Raw genomic sequence first — 15,106 nt, 5'->3', positions numbered from 1 at the left:
TCTTCTTAGATTTTATGTCTTAAATGAGGGTTTTGACCATGTCATGGCAAGCGAATGGTGTATAAAAATTCACGAGATAATATTTATATCAAAATTGCAATTTAAAAAACATATGAAGCAGAAGGTGAAGGGGAGAATAAAGAAGACAAAAGAAATGACTACCGATAAAATCTGTAAGTATAATATATATTTGTCCCGAAGCAGCTGTGAATGGGGGGCATATTTCGATTACAATACTTTACAATGTCCCGGCATCGATGCAGGTGTGTAGTCAAGCCATTAACTTATGATAAACCGGATAGTTAGGTAGTTTCAGCACAAAAAGGAGAAGAAAAAAAAAACGGAAGTCATTATTATTTATTATAAACAGAGATATCACCGCCAGCCTTTATTTTATAAATAAATTTAAAGCAATTTCCCATTCTTGGTATTAATATCATTATATTTTTGTCTTTTCTAGAAGTATTGCTGTTTAAGCTTTTAAACTATTGGATGTTAAACTATCCCAATTGACTATTGGTTCAGATCCTTTCTTGACAATTACGTTTCTCTCTAAATTTTTCTGTGCTTCTAGAAATCATATATCGCGATTCAAAGTGTAAACGATCATACATTGAAAATTCCGATTGGAGGAAATTTGGTAGTCTGTACTCCTTCTTTCGGTGAATGGATGCCAAGGCTTGAACGCCAGAACGAAAGGTGAATGCTAAGGTAAATAATGAAATGAAAAGTTTATGATTAAAGATTGATTGGTCAAAGTTTAAGTGAATTTTCAATTTTATCGGACTATTCAGTGATTTTTTTTTTGAGTCTACGTAATCTGTATGTACTCTATGTACCTTATTATGTATCATATCACCTTGCTTTTTGTTATTGATGACTTGGCTTAGTTTAGTTTAGCTTAGTTATATTAACGTCCCGTTGTAAAGCAACACTAGGGCTATTTTGGAACGGACCTCATAATTTTGAACCGTGGTCAGATGACGAGGACGACACCTGAGCTTGCACCCCCCCCCGTCCACGCCACACCACACCAGTGATGACTTGGCATCCACTGTCTATATGAATAGTTACCGACTAATGTATTTCAATCAAATGGAGTTTTTGATGCACGACTTTTTGCACTTTGAGTAGACATATTCAGAAAAAGAGAGCATAATTCTTGCGTAAATAGCTAAAAATTAAATAGAACCTGAGAAAGGTTTATTGCTGTTGAGAGAAGGCAAGAATAGGTAGAAGAATAGAGGGTGGGTGGGGGGATTTTCTGTTTCTTCATTATCTAAATACATTTATTACAGACATTATCTAAAAACAGACAAATTTATTAAACAGAACTGGAAAAAATGCAATTTTTAAATATACATCAAGGTAACATTTTCCTTAGGATTTCCCTTCGCCATTATGCGTTGTCCTTTATATTTTATTTACTTGCGGCCTTGATAAACTCATTCAATCCTATTCAAATAAGGGCAAAAAATTTTTCATGTCGTGCTCTCGTGTAACTCCACTAAAGTACTCGAAAAAGAACTCCGCCGTTTATTTAACTCAATTTCATTAAATTTATTCTGTTTGTGGGCCACTTTATGGTAATTCTGCCCCAGTGTCGCCTTGCTTCATTTCCTTAATAGCTTTAGCTGTCGATACGCATATTGGTAAACTGATGCAGCGATTGTTTACTATTCCAGTAACCTAGGCAACCATCACAATGCCGAGAAATAAATCGTTTATGCTTTATAGAAAATATTTTTAGGCGTGTGGTTGGATAACTGCGCTTTTGAAATGTAGTTTGTTGTCTTAACATTTAGGATTTTTAATCGTTTGGCCTGGTAAGTAAGAAATTGTATTTAAGGGTTAAAAGCATCTAAAGATAGTTATTATTATTATTATTTTGCTAAATATACATCTTGGGATTTTTATTTTATGAAGAGGAAATAAATGATCCAAATCTGAATTATTTTTAATTTTTTTCTTAATTTTTTTTAAGTTAAAATCCTAAATATTTACTGGCATAACTGGTAGGTTTACTTTTTTTAGGTTTAGATCTTTCCTACTATTTTATTTATTTATTCAACATTAAATTGAAAGATGTAGACAGGTTTCTTTTATGTTGACATAAATGTCTTTGAGGAAAATATGAATACACAAATAATGAATTTTGCATAATTTTTAAGAAATAAATTTTGTTTCTCAATACAAAAAAAAATCTTAATTGTAACTTAATTCAAATTTTGTGTTCAGTTAAAATTCAGTTAAACTTAATCTTTTATACAAAGTGTTATAGTAACGAAAAATAAATAAATAATAAAATAAATTTAAATACTATTTTCTTATAATATTTTATAAGAAGTTATTTAAAAATTACAATATCCTTAAATACAATTCTCGCAAAATAGAATTCTTTAGTTATTCGTTTATATTAATTTTTCTGATAAAATTAAATGTTGACAAATTATTTATTCTTAAGGCACTTCTAGAGATATTAATCATCTTTTTTATTCTAATTAATGAATTAAATTGTAATATATCTCGATTTGAAAATGTATGAATTTTTATTTATTTAATTTATTATTATTTTAGTAGGTTTTGTATTTATCTACATAGTTTATTTTGAAGTATGTTATTGGTCACTCATAATACAGATTAATTTATGTATCTAATATTCAAGGTGATTATAATTAGATCTGCGATTTTAACGCAATGCATATTAAGAACTACTGATCATAATGATCTGACAATTCACTTGCAAGCATTTGAAGCTACAATTTCATTGATTGAAGTAACTATTTGAAAGTCTTTGTTTTCAGTTTTTGTTGGTAAAAGAAAAATTATTTTCTAAAGTGTAAATGGATGTTTCTTTGCAAGATTTTCTTGCTGTGATGTCCCTATTAATACCGTTTCCTTAAAACTAAGCAAACTACCAAAAAACAACTAAGCATTGTTTGTTTCTGCTGACCACGTTTTAGTGCTTGGAAAGATCATATGAGTCATTTCCCTCTAAAACAATTTTTTCTTTGCAAGTCATAGAATCGTGAATCACTTATATCCAAATCTTATTGACTGTTGCGACATTTGGATAGCAGCAGATAAGTGCTTATAATTCAGAATTTTACATCAATCTTTATATTCCATCACATATCTAATGGAAAAACAGTGAATACTATATATTTAGGATGCTAATAATTATAATTAAAATTATGAAAAATTAAATTATATTTAGGATTTATTTATAATTAGAATTTTTGAAATTCAGTGACTTTGTAGCAGTTCTTTGGATAGAGATTTTTTTCATTAAAGATCTCGTTTTTGAAATATTCATACTTCTTTTTCACGTGCATTTTTGATAACTTCTTTTCCGGTAGATTTCAAATTTGTACGTGTTTTTTTCTTTTATTGTATCTAATTATACTAATTTTAACTTGAGATACATTAATAAGAAGGATTTTGCAGTATTTTTAAATGATAGAACAAGAACAATACGAACAAATAGGTTTTTATCCATTATTTATTCACAAAAGCGCTTGTATAAATATAGAAATTTTTGTAATATTAAATGATGATTACTGAGTAAATAATTTCTGAAATTGAGTGATTATGATGATGCCTCAATAATTAATATCTGAAATTGTGCGATTATTATAATTTTTAGAAAATAATGAATGAAATAATGTATTAAGCTAAATAATTGCTTATTTATTCAATTAAATATGTGCGATTACCTTCTATATCTTACATGCATTCATTAGAGATTGAAGATAATGAATGCATGTAATGAAGCGAAAAAATAACATTTATTTTTATATTTGAACAAGAAAGCTAGTATCTGCATAAATAAATTCATCTAATACTGAATTAAAATAAAATAATAAGATAAAAAAATCGAATTCTTTTATAGATTTTTGTAGCGATTATGATAATCAGATCTAAAGAAGAATGTGAAATTGTTTTGTAAACATAATTTCACTGCTTTAATTAAAAGCTGAAATTAAATTTATATTAAAATTAAAATAATTTTGTATGTGAAATAGGTAAATATGTCAAATCTACTTTCGTTGAAATATTGCTACATTTAGAGATGCCAAATAATTAGTGTTTACTAATTCAAAATTAATTCTTCATCGGGGAATAAAATCAACAGCTACATTATAAAAAGAATTCAAAATATTTTCACGTAATTGATAATGTGATAAAAAAACGCTGTTTTTCACTCAAAAATAAAGTTTTCAAAATAACTCACAGTATACATTGCCAATGTCCATCGTGTATAATAGTATAAAAGAGGTTTACTTTAAAAAAATTCAGATTCATATCTTTGAAATATCCATTTTTAACAATCTTATTTTAATTAATGCTTCATAAAAAAGATTTCTACATTCTGCATTTCTTTCAATTTTATTTAGTGGGAAATGTAGGATATTATTAATGGAAACTCGTATCTTCCAGAAAATAATGGTGTTAAAAGATGCAAAATGAAGAAAAAGAAAGTAAAAACATGTCATTTTTCCGGTTGAAAAGACAAAAATAGAAATTCGAACGAAAGCGTAGGGAAAAAAAAAAGAGCAACATCAAAAGTAAGATGTACGAAAGGAAAACTACATATACTGTATATCAAAGGAGAAAGAATTTATGGCTTATTTCTTTTGAAATCAGCGTCTTTCAATGTCATTTTTAATTCAACGTTATCTTTGGCACAAAAAGCACTTTTTTATGTCATCATTAGGCTGTTGTGCTTGCATCGGTGTACAAAAATCTGTATGAATACTCTTTTTTTCTGAATTTTCGTTACTTAATCCTGTCTTTTATTATTATTTTTATTTTTTGGAAGACTCCGCTAATTTTTAGAGTTGTTTACTGTTCATAAAGTAAAGATGATATCTGATTTTTATTTATAATTTTATTTTGTAAAAGTTATTTTAGCAATAACCTAAATTTATCAGGGATTAAATATTTTATCGCACTCTTTAATTAGTTCTTTAATTAGTTTTAGATAAAAATGTTTCATATAAAAAAATCCCTAAAACCGTTAGGATTGAGTTTGAAACAATATTTGCATATTTTAAAATTTTCGAAGATAAGTTTTCCTTTGACTTTCTTGATAAATATAAAACCAATACCTAATTATATGCAAAAGAAAAAAAGACGATTGACACGCGCTGGAGTGCAGTTACTTTACATCAATATCAGGTAATTTTACGAATACTTTTCTGGGTGATTCAGAAACTTTCAAATATCCGATTTTGAAATTGTTTCTCTATTTAAAATTGTTAGTCAATGCTATTATTATTATATATATTTTTACATTTATGACATAATTGAGTTTTACAAAATCACTGAAACTTTCCTTGCATTAGTTTAAAGTAATTATTGCATGGTGGATTTCAATAGAAATTTAAAGGTAATAAATACAGTCAGATGTACTGGATAATTGATTCTTCCCTTTATGTTTTTCTCTAATTTTCAATTATTTTAAGAAATAAATCCATGGCATAGTCAGTGATGAATGCATAGAAAATGCTTGATTGGTGTAAATGCATGATTTTTTTGCTTAAAAAAATATTTGCAATTCTCACTATTTTTTGTTTGTACTTAAAACTATTTTTTAGAAAATTGCAAATCAGTATAGAAAAATAATAAATTCACTTAAAAGAAGATGATGTCTTATAAATCAGAATTTTATTTAATTCATTTTTTTTCTCTTTTCTAATGAGCACTCATAATGGTCCCAATTATTCATAAATAATTCATGATTTTTATCTGTTTTATCTAATATTGGTATCTCATTTTCTTTGCTCCATGGTATACATCAACAAAAAATTGTATCAGTAATGAGCAAATGATATCAACCAAGCCTGTCATAGATTGACCTGCCTTTTAATTGACTGATTTATTTTCAGCAAAGTGATTAATGAATTTACTTTATAATATTTCAGATTATCACTACAAAAACAACGGCGAATAAAATTGAGAATATTTAATAGCAATATAAGCCAAATTCAATTAAATATAAAATTAATCGAGTTCATTATTGACCTTTGCATAAAATCTTATTTTTACTGCTTTCGTCATCTCTTTTTTTTTTCAGTAGATAGTTTGATGATCAAATTCGCAGTGCTATTGAGTTACTTGATAGTTACGTTAAGATTTCGAAGCCCAGGCGAAACATTTGCTGTCAACGGAAAGGTGAGTGTTAATTTCCTCTTCCCTTCAAAATATAATTCAATTAACTTTGAAACAAATGTATTTCTGCAATAGCAATTTCACTTAATGAAAATGCATTTAGTTTCATTTTCAAAATGTAGATATGAATTATTTAAGCTCAACTATCTCGTATTCTTACTAGCATTTTGTCTTCAGGTTCATTGTAGAAAGTAGAAACATGAATGTAGGGTATGGATTTTGGATTTTTTTCTTTTTAAACTTTTGGGTCTCAAATTTGATGCATATTTACAATTAAGTAGAGAAATGAATGTAGGGTATGGATTTTGGATTTTTTTCTTTTTAAACTTTCGGGTTTCAAATTTGATGCATATTTACAATTAAGTAGAGAAATGAATGTAGGGTATGAATTTTGGCCTTTTGTTTTTGAACTTTCGGGTCTCAAATTTGATGCATATTTACATTTTTTTTGTCAAACTATATATAAAATTTTATTTAAGTCATTTGTTGCATTTTTGGATAATCGAATTCACTGACAGGTAGGCAAGAATGTAAATTGTCAAACTTCCAAAAATGGCCTTTTTGGACTCAGAAAGTTCTAGAATGTAGATATTCATCTAAATCTTGGAGAAATCACGGAGTCATTTTTTTGAAAATAACATTTCTTTCCCTTTGTTTATTTCTAGTGTAAGTAATTAGAAAATAGTAACTTTTTCGGCCAGTTAAACAAGAATAATAAGAAAGCATATTTATTATTAATCAAATTTTGTTTATTCAAGAATTATTTCTGTAGATGGAATAAAATTCTTATTTTATTGCCATTTCGAATGCTAAATTTAAATGAACTGAATGTTTGAGCGAAGACAAAATATAATGTAGTATTGTATAGTATAACCAAGTTCAAATTCGTGTGATATGCATAAAAACAAGTGTGGTAAAGTAAACACTGAAGACTGGACATTTACTGTTTGAATAATAAAGCTGAATATTTTCAGTGAACTAAGTTTTATTTGTTCAAGAATATATCACTGGAGATGGGATTTTATTCCTTTTTCCATTTTAAACGTAAAATTTGAATTAATTGACAGCTTAAAAAAAGATAAAACATTATGCAGAGATGTCTAGTATTATTAAGTTTGAACTTGTTTGACATGCATGGAAACAAAGGAGTCAAGTGAATCTTTATTTTAACATGAATGAGAGGAAAACAAATAGCTTTCGGCTTCATTATGAATTACGTGACACTTTTAAAATTTATTCTGTTTACATGAAACGACAAGCGGTAGGTAGGAAACGGATGACACTTGTTCTATTAAAACAAAGAACTGCCGGGGCACATAATGAATGGAGTACATTGCACTGCTATTGTTTATGAATTTCGTTAGAGTCACTTGAATAATTATAAATGAAAAGTTTTCAACCGTGCATCTAAATGAAACAAATCCATTTTCTGGAATGATTCTTAATTGTCATTCTAATATTAAAATTTCCATTCTTATTATTGATGGCAGATAACATAATTACAAATAAACATTAAATCGGGGAAATATAATGGATAAACTATAGATAATCAGTGAATATCATAACGGAAAAAATAATTTTGAACCTGAGATGCTTATTGATAAAATCTCAAAATAGCCTTTGAGATTCTCCAAATAGCTTTTCTGAGCCAAAATAAAAAGTCAAAGAAATCTCAAATAGCCTCAGACACAGAAATTTCAAATAGCCTTTTCCAGCCAAAATAAAAGGGAACTTTTGGCTGAAAATCAGGAAATTTCATTTCCCTTTTTCAGACCCTTGGTTGATAAGGCATACATTTGCTCAGTCCCGTGATGTTTTTTTATTCTGCATTTTATTCTTTCACATTAACCACGTTCATCAAAGATAGTGTGACTCCTTAAAATAAAGAGGGCTTAATTTTGCTTAATTAACGTCCCGTTTTGAATCTATACGAGTGCTATTTTTAGACGTACCTCATACTTAAAAATGGTGAATAGAAAAAGAATGTTGAAATTTGGAGAAAGTGTTCCATCTCCAAACTTCCGCACCATACCAACGAGTAGACCATTTGATCTTGGAAAGATATAAAGAATACTAGCTCAGCGTTCAGGCTCCTTGTTTCGTAGATTTAAGTCTCGAATTCCTGACCTCTATTCCTGAAGTAGATAATAGTAGAAGAGTAGAATTTCGCCATGAGACCACCCTGACTCAACAGTTAAGAAAAATTATCTACAAAGAAATTAAAAAAGACAGATTAGTTCAACTGATGTAACGAAATCTTTGTAGGGTAATGGATTAACCTTCGTGCCTTTGCATCATACATGGTTTGAATATCGTCTCTCTTATTCGTAAGCTAAAATCAAATCATTCAAAGACATTATAATTCGATAAAAATCTTATACATTATCCACAAACATCTTATGTATGGATTCTTAGCTGAATCTGTAAAACAGCATATTCCTGAATAGGAAGGAATCATTTAATTAGAGAGTGGAGAAAATGAACCGGTTCATGTGATAATTCGTCTGAACAGGCATTTAATCTGCCTTTTTTGTTTAAACGCCTTGAAATCGCGGTGATGAAAGAGTGTGGAGGGTAAGATAGGAGCTCAGGTGTCCACTTCATCATCTGTTCATGGTTTAAAATTGAGCTATATATTCGAAATTATTTTCAGCGTCGATTCAGAACAAAACATTGATTTAACTAAACTTTACTTATCCGGCTTTAAAGGAAATGCAGATATGAATATTCATACCGAACACAGTACAGACAGATATTAAAAACTATTATTCAAGTTAAATTTATTCAATACAATCAATATTTCAACTGTATTGATTAATTAACTAGAATAACTTTTGCTGTCTTGAGTAATTCGTAACTAAAGTAACGTTTTATGCCTAATTTCTGTTAAATTTTATTACTATCCTATCTTTAAAGTAATTAGTTTTTCAGAACGATAAAACGGCACTAATCGAATTAATTTCAAATGATGAGGGTGAAAATATAACTTTCAATGGGTTTTAATAGTTTTATTTTATGTGAAGATGATTCTCTAATAGTTAAATGTTTGAAAGGTATACCGAATTAAGTTCTTTGTCATTTTGCTCTTTGTCAAAGCTCTTAATCATTTAAGACTATCAAATTTTAGAGTTATTATGAAATTTTATTACTCATTGAAATACCTGCACTAAGAAACATTGTATTAAAGTTTTATTTGCATCTTTTAAAGATATCTTTAGATCTCCAAACTTCTCTCTGTATTTTATGAAATTTAAATTGCCTATTACTTTGCCTCATCTTAATTATTAATGGAGAATTGCTATCTTTATAGCTATTCAATTTTTATTAGTTCTCTCTTAGTGTTTTTACTTTAGTTTCAGGTTGTTTTCACTGCTCTTTACAGTCTAATTCTTATACATGAGAAAAATGTATAAAAATTTAATTGGATTGTTTAATGCACTTTTATTAGTGTACTAAACGTCAAATGTTTTATTTTAATAATTTTTTGCTTTTAAATTTTGATAAAATTGTCTCTCAAATACATTACCATATTGATCCTACAATATAAAAAAATTACTTTAATTAATTATTAATTGATTGGTAAGTTCTGGAAATATTAAAATGTTGTATTTTTATCGAGAATGCACAGGTACGTATAATTTCAATTCCTTCAAGTAAAACAGAAAATGAGTGAAAAAATGAATTGAAAATTCCATCTTTGTAAGCATAAAACAAATAAAATTAAATTAAACTGTTTTAAAACGATTTTTAAATTTATACACAATATCAAACACTGTTTTTGACTCTGGTTTGGACCTTTTCTCTTAATTACTTTCAGGAACCAAAAACTTCATTTTACTAGAGTTGAGGTTTTAGGAAGAAAAGTTAACAAATTATAAACCAAAATAAAATTAACTCTATGTGTATTCACAAGCTGAATAATGTCCCCCCTCCCTTTTCTTAGACAATACGAATATTCTGTGCAATAACTTTATTTTTAAAAACTTTCTTAATGGTCAACAATTTTTGAATTATAATTATTTTGTTTCCTAAAACACACACACACACAGAAAGAGAGAGAGAGAGAGAGAAAAGAAAATAATGCTACTACTATTATTTTAGTAAAAGTTTTATTTATGGGTTTCATTATGTTTTTCCTCGTGCTTTTATCGGAATTTTTTTAATTCACTCCTTCAACACTCTTAAGCAATTCACTGTTCCACTATTTCCATGATTTTTTGAGCCTGCTTTTACATTTATAATGACGACTATGGCCACTAGATGGCGGTATATATCAAATCATCATTCAACTCTTTCAAAGATGTCAGGAGAAAACTTGACAAGCCCCGGATAAAAGATTTTTTAATGCAAGACAATTTATTTAGTTAAATTACGAAAATATTAATATTTACTTAAAAAACAAGTATCAATTTCTTACGATTACAATGAGTGAAAAATAACTAATTTAATTATAAATAAATTTTAGGCTGCTCATCATTTTTCTTAGCCGTCTTGAGATATAGCTAAAATGGAATCGACAATTTTCTTTCATTTAATGTCAGTGTGAGGCGATAATTCATTTCTACAGGGCATTAGGAAATTGCATACAGACACGTCAATTCACAAGGCAGAACAACCAACCAATAACTCTGTGCGTTATACTTTTCCCTACAAATTGATGATTTAATTCGAGAATTAAAAAAAAATGTTCTAAAAGAATTTTAAAAGCATACACACTTATTTAGAATACAAAAAACAAACAAGCAAAAGAAAAAAACACACACTATAAAGTAATGTATTCAATTATAACTGCATACTTTGCATCATATTTTATTATGTAAGTTATATTTTGATTCCAATGGAATCAGTATGTTTCTTTCATATCCAAATCCACTAATAATTAATTCATTTCGAAAATTACATACATTTTTTTATTTCGTTCACGTTACAAATAAATTTAAATATCACTTTTTCTTGACAAATTGAAGAAAAAATTTTAAATAATTTCAGAAGTAATTATCACTCTATTAAATATCTCTAATTAATACATAATTTTAAATATCTCTACTTATTGAAATTAATTTACTATAAACAGTTTTAAAAGACACTTTAATTAGTGCACTATAAAATGGTAGACATTTTATATTAAATTGTTGCCGCTCTTTTGGCTTTGATTTTTAATCCACTGTTATAAATAATATGGAATTTTAAAATCATTTTTTTCATAAAAGGATGTCAAATTTAGTAAAAGTGTATAAAAATGGTTTCATCTTTAATATTTGAAGAACAAATTATGTGAATATATACTATATTCATAATAGATTCAACATTTTAGTGATTAACTCTGGAAGTTACTCATATACCAATCTTATATAAATATTATTTAAATTATTTTGAAGTTTCATTTTTAAAAGCCAATTGTTTATTATCTTGAAATTTAATTGTTTTGAATTACAAGGTATATAATTTGTCATCATCATTAACCATATTAACTTAATTTTCAATTATTATCATCATTAAATAATTAATTGAAAATCCATAATATAAACACAAACACAGAGTGTGTTGGTAATGAGAGATCATTTCAAAGGTCAATATTTCTTATACTTGAGTTTGTTTTTATTAATTAGTAATTAAGAACGGACTGAAAATGAAAATGTTTTTCTTAGAGATGAGAAGAAGATAAAAATCTTTAATAACAGCGTTTCGCAATAGTGAGAAAACTATTGAAAAATTGTATAATTTGCTGATTCTTACTTTTTCTTTTAGGATTTCATACAATTTAGTTTTCAAACAAATTCTGCATCAAAAGTCAAAAATCCTCTTTCACTTCCATACACAAAAGGTCAGTAAGTCTTTATTTGATCTATTTTGATATTTTGAGCTATTTCAGCTCTTTTTTCCCGCATACTTCAATAGAGCGAAAAAGATGTGATTAATTAATGATAAGAAATGAACAGAGAATTTTTATAGGATTTATTAAAAATCCAATGTGATATTCGTGTTGTTAGATTTATAAAATAAAAATTGAAAATTCAGTTACTATTTATTGTAAGCCTTTCTTATAAGAATATTTTTAGTTCTCTTAGGTAGTACACTACAAACAAGCCCCAAAATCAATAAACATTGGTTGCAAAATCCAAGGATTTAAAATAAGGATTCCAAGTCACTCCTGAAAAAGAATTTGTTCAAAATTCAATACCTTCAACATGTTGAATTCCAGAGCATGTTTGTCTTTTTTCTGCTTACAACCTTTTTTGGGGGGATTTTTTTATTCTTACTTTTAAAATGCTTTGCTCGATTCAAAAATTGTGGAAAAAATAGGAAAGTTCAGCATTAATTAATGATAAAACAAATGAAATTTAACATATTTATTCAACAAGTTTTAATAAAAGGCTTTAGGTGCAGTTGATAATTATAATTACTGCTGTTTAAAAAGTTTTAAAGAATCTAAAAGAGGAAATAAAAGTTAAGGCGTTATTTATTGGAATGCTTTGATTAGCTTAATCTTATGACCAATTATTCATTTAAAATGATTAAAATATTTTTAAAAATATGATTTACTGATGCATGATAAATTATAATTAACGATTTACCATGATTTAAGGAAATGCTAGATGTTAAAATAATTTTTTGGGAAACAGTTTATCAAAACTGTTGAAAAATCTGTAAGAGAAAAATAAGATTATGACCACGATTTATAGAAACATTTTGATTAAAATGATGTTACGTTAACATTATTCCAGTTTAAAATCAGTTTCAGTAAAAATAATTTTCAGTCTTTCAACAATGAACAGTTTTTGTTTAATATTATTGAAGATCCTGAAAAATAAAAACACGATTTAATGAAATACTTACATCAAAATGATTTTCAGTACAATTTTTGCTTTAAAAATACGAAAAATTCTTAAAATATAGTGTTTCTGGCCCCATTGTTGTTTTTTAAAACTGGAGTCACCAACCACAGTTTTAGAAACACTGCACACAAAATTTGTTTTTTATTCCTTCTTTTTATTGATTGTTTTGTAAAATACTTTTATACGTTCAAATTCAAATTAATATATTTCATAATTTTTTACCGCTAATTTTTATTTTCCTTTACGGATAACGAAAACTTCCCAAAGGCTATAATATGAAATGAATTGATGGTACGTATAATTTATTCTCAATTCTTTAGCTTCTTGCTGGCCTCATGGACTTCTACTGAGATCTTGATTTCAGAGCTGGTGAGTTCCTGGTTCGAAGCCAATCTCACAAGAATCTATAATAAGAATCTAATCTGAAATATGTAGGTCTGGCACACGCTACATCTGGCTTCGAGGGTCAAATACTCTCCCAGTTGTAGGGTCCAGAAGTTTGGAGATGGGATGCTGGCTTAGATGTCTTCCTCATCATCTAACCATAGTTCAAAATTACTGGGGCAGTCTTCCTTCAAAACGAGTTGTTACTATTACCAAATGAAACTGAAATATGCTTTCACTCAAAACATCTCTCATTTTTTTTTTCATTACTTGGTTTGTGCCATACGGTTTAAACTAGGTCTTTTACCATAAAATACAACTAGTCATAAAATACAAGTTTTTAAAATTTATAAATAAAAGGATTTTTTAATGGAAATGGAAAATTGTTTTCCAGAAAACTCAACAATAAGCAAAATTAAGGAAATAGAGTAAATTGAGTAGAAATAAGGAAGCTGAGTATGTTTCTAAAGTTATGAAAAGTATTTACAATTGAAATTATTTTTGTATTTTCAAAAAAATATAAGTTTATTTGACTAAGAAAATTTTATTGTTTTAAAGTTATTTTAAATATCTATTATTGTTTGTCATTGTAAAGAAATATTTTAATTTAAATCCTGATGGGAGGGATGCTTATGAAAACTTAATAAGCACATAAATTTCAAATGCTAGTATTAATTCCATTGAAAGGTTTGTTTTAGGGTTGCATTTCAAAGTGACACAAGGGATATTTTGGAACGTATTTCCTCATTTTGAATAGCTATCAGATGACGGTATGGCGAGCGAATTAGCCCTCTTTTTTTCAAATTTTCTCTCTGTCTCACACCAAAGAGAAGAAATTTGACCCGCTTATGAGGATTTGAAATAAATATGGCTTAATTAAAAAATTAATTAACCAATAAGTTTAAAATTCAATTTTAATTTTAGTTTTCGGTCTTTTTTTTATATTTATTTAGGGCGATTTACATAACACTCGGAGAAAAAGAAAAAGACTTGTAGTGTAAGATTAATTTTGAACTTAATAAGCAATCATATCTAAAAAATTTTCAAATTTGTAGAATTATTTCCTTATTGTAGATGCTTATATAAAAAAAAATCAGTAATATTTTTATACTTGAATGATATTTTCATTCTTTATGCTATTTCTTCTATTTAATTATTGTTTTTTCAGTTTATAAACCTAATATCAAATCAACTATAATCATTACAAATCTATACATAAATTATAAAGAATACACAAGGATCGTTAGAATTCTATGAAGTCTCGTAGAATGAAAACGCGTTTTCTTCATTATTATACCAAAATATCGCATACCAAACTTATTAATGCAAAATGCTCATATATTAAGTTTCTTAAATTGTTGTAGGTTGTCATAAAATGCTGTTTGTTGGTAGCAATTCCAATAGTTAGCACATGCTTTACTATTTGTGATTTTTGGCATAATACATTTGGATGCAACTGCAACGATTATTCTAAATCAAACATTTACTCCTTCATTAGATGGTAGGGATAAATGAGCTATTGAGGTATTAATAAATAAGCAAATTAATGAGAAATGCATCAGTTATCTAATAAAAACATTAAGAGACATATGAAGCAAATTAAATTACCGACACATTTCTTTCGCAGAACAATGTTATTTGAAAAAGTATTTGTTATGAAAAAAATTCTCAAGAATTCAAGAGGATTTTTGAACTATTTGAAACGAATTTAG

The 15,106-nt window shown here is 27.4% G+C and overlaps 1 protein-coding gene across 1 annotated transcript in view; it reads left to right on the top strand.

Moving 5' to 3' along the window:
* The first annotated feature begins 6,093 nt into the window (after positions 1-6,093).
* The window catches only part of LOC129959474 (uncharacterized), a 59,519-nt gene continuing 50,506 nt past the window's right edge, over positions 6,094-15,106 (top strand). The window contains exons 1-2 of the mRNA XM_056072321.1: positions 6,094-6,177; positions 11,923-11,998. The gene's annotated coding sequence lies outside the window, so the exon portion shown is untranslated. The remainder of the gene's footprint in view (positions 6,178-11,922; positions 11,999-15,106) is intronic.

The sequence above is a fragment of the Argiope bruennichi genome, chromosome X1 (genome assembly GCF_947563725.1).
Source record: "Argiope bruennichi chromosome X1, qqArgBrue1.1, whole genome shotgun sequence".
NCBI classification, from domain to species: Eukaryota; Metazoa; Arthropoda; class Arachnida; order Araneae; family Araneidae; genus Argiope; species Argiope bruennichi.
Note: the sequence above shows the minus strand (reverse complement) of the source record. Positions and strands in the feature narration are given on the sequence as shown.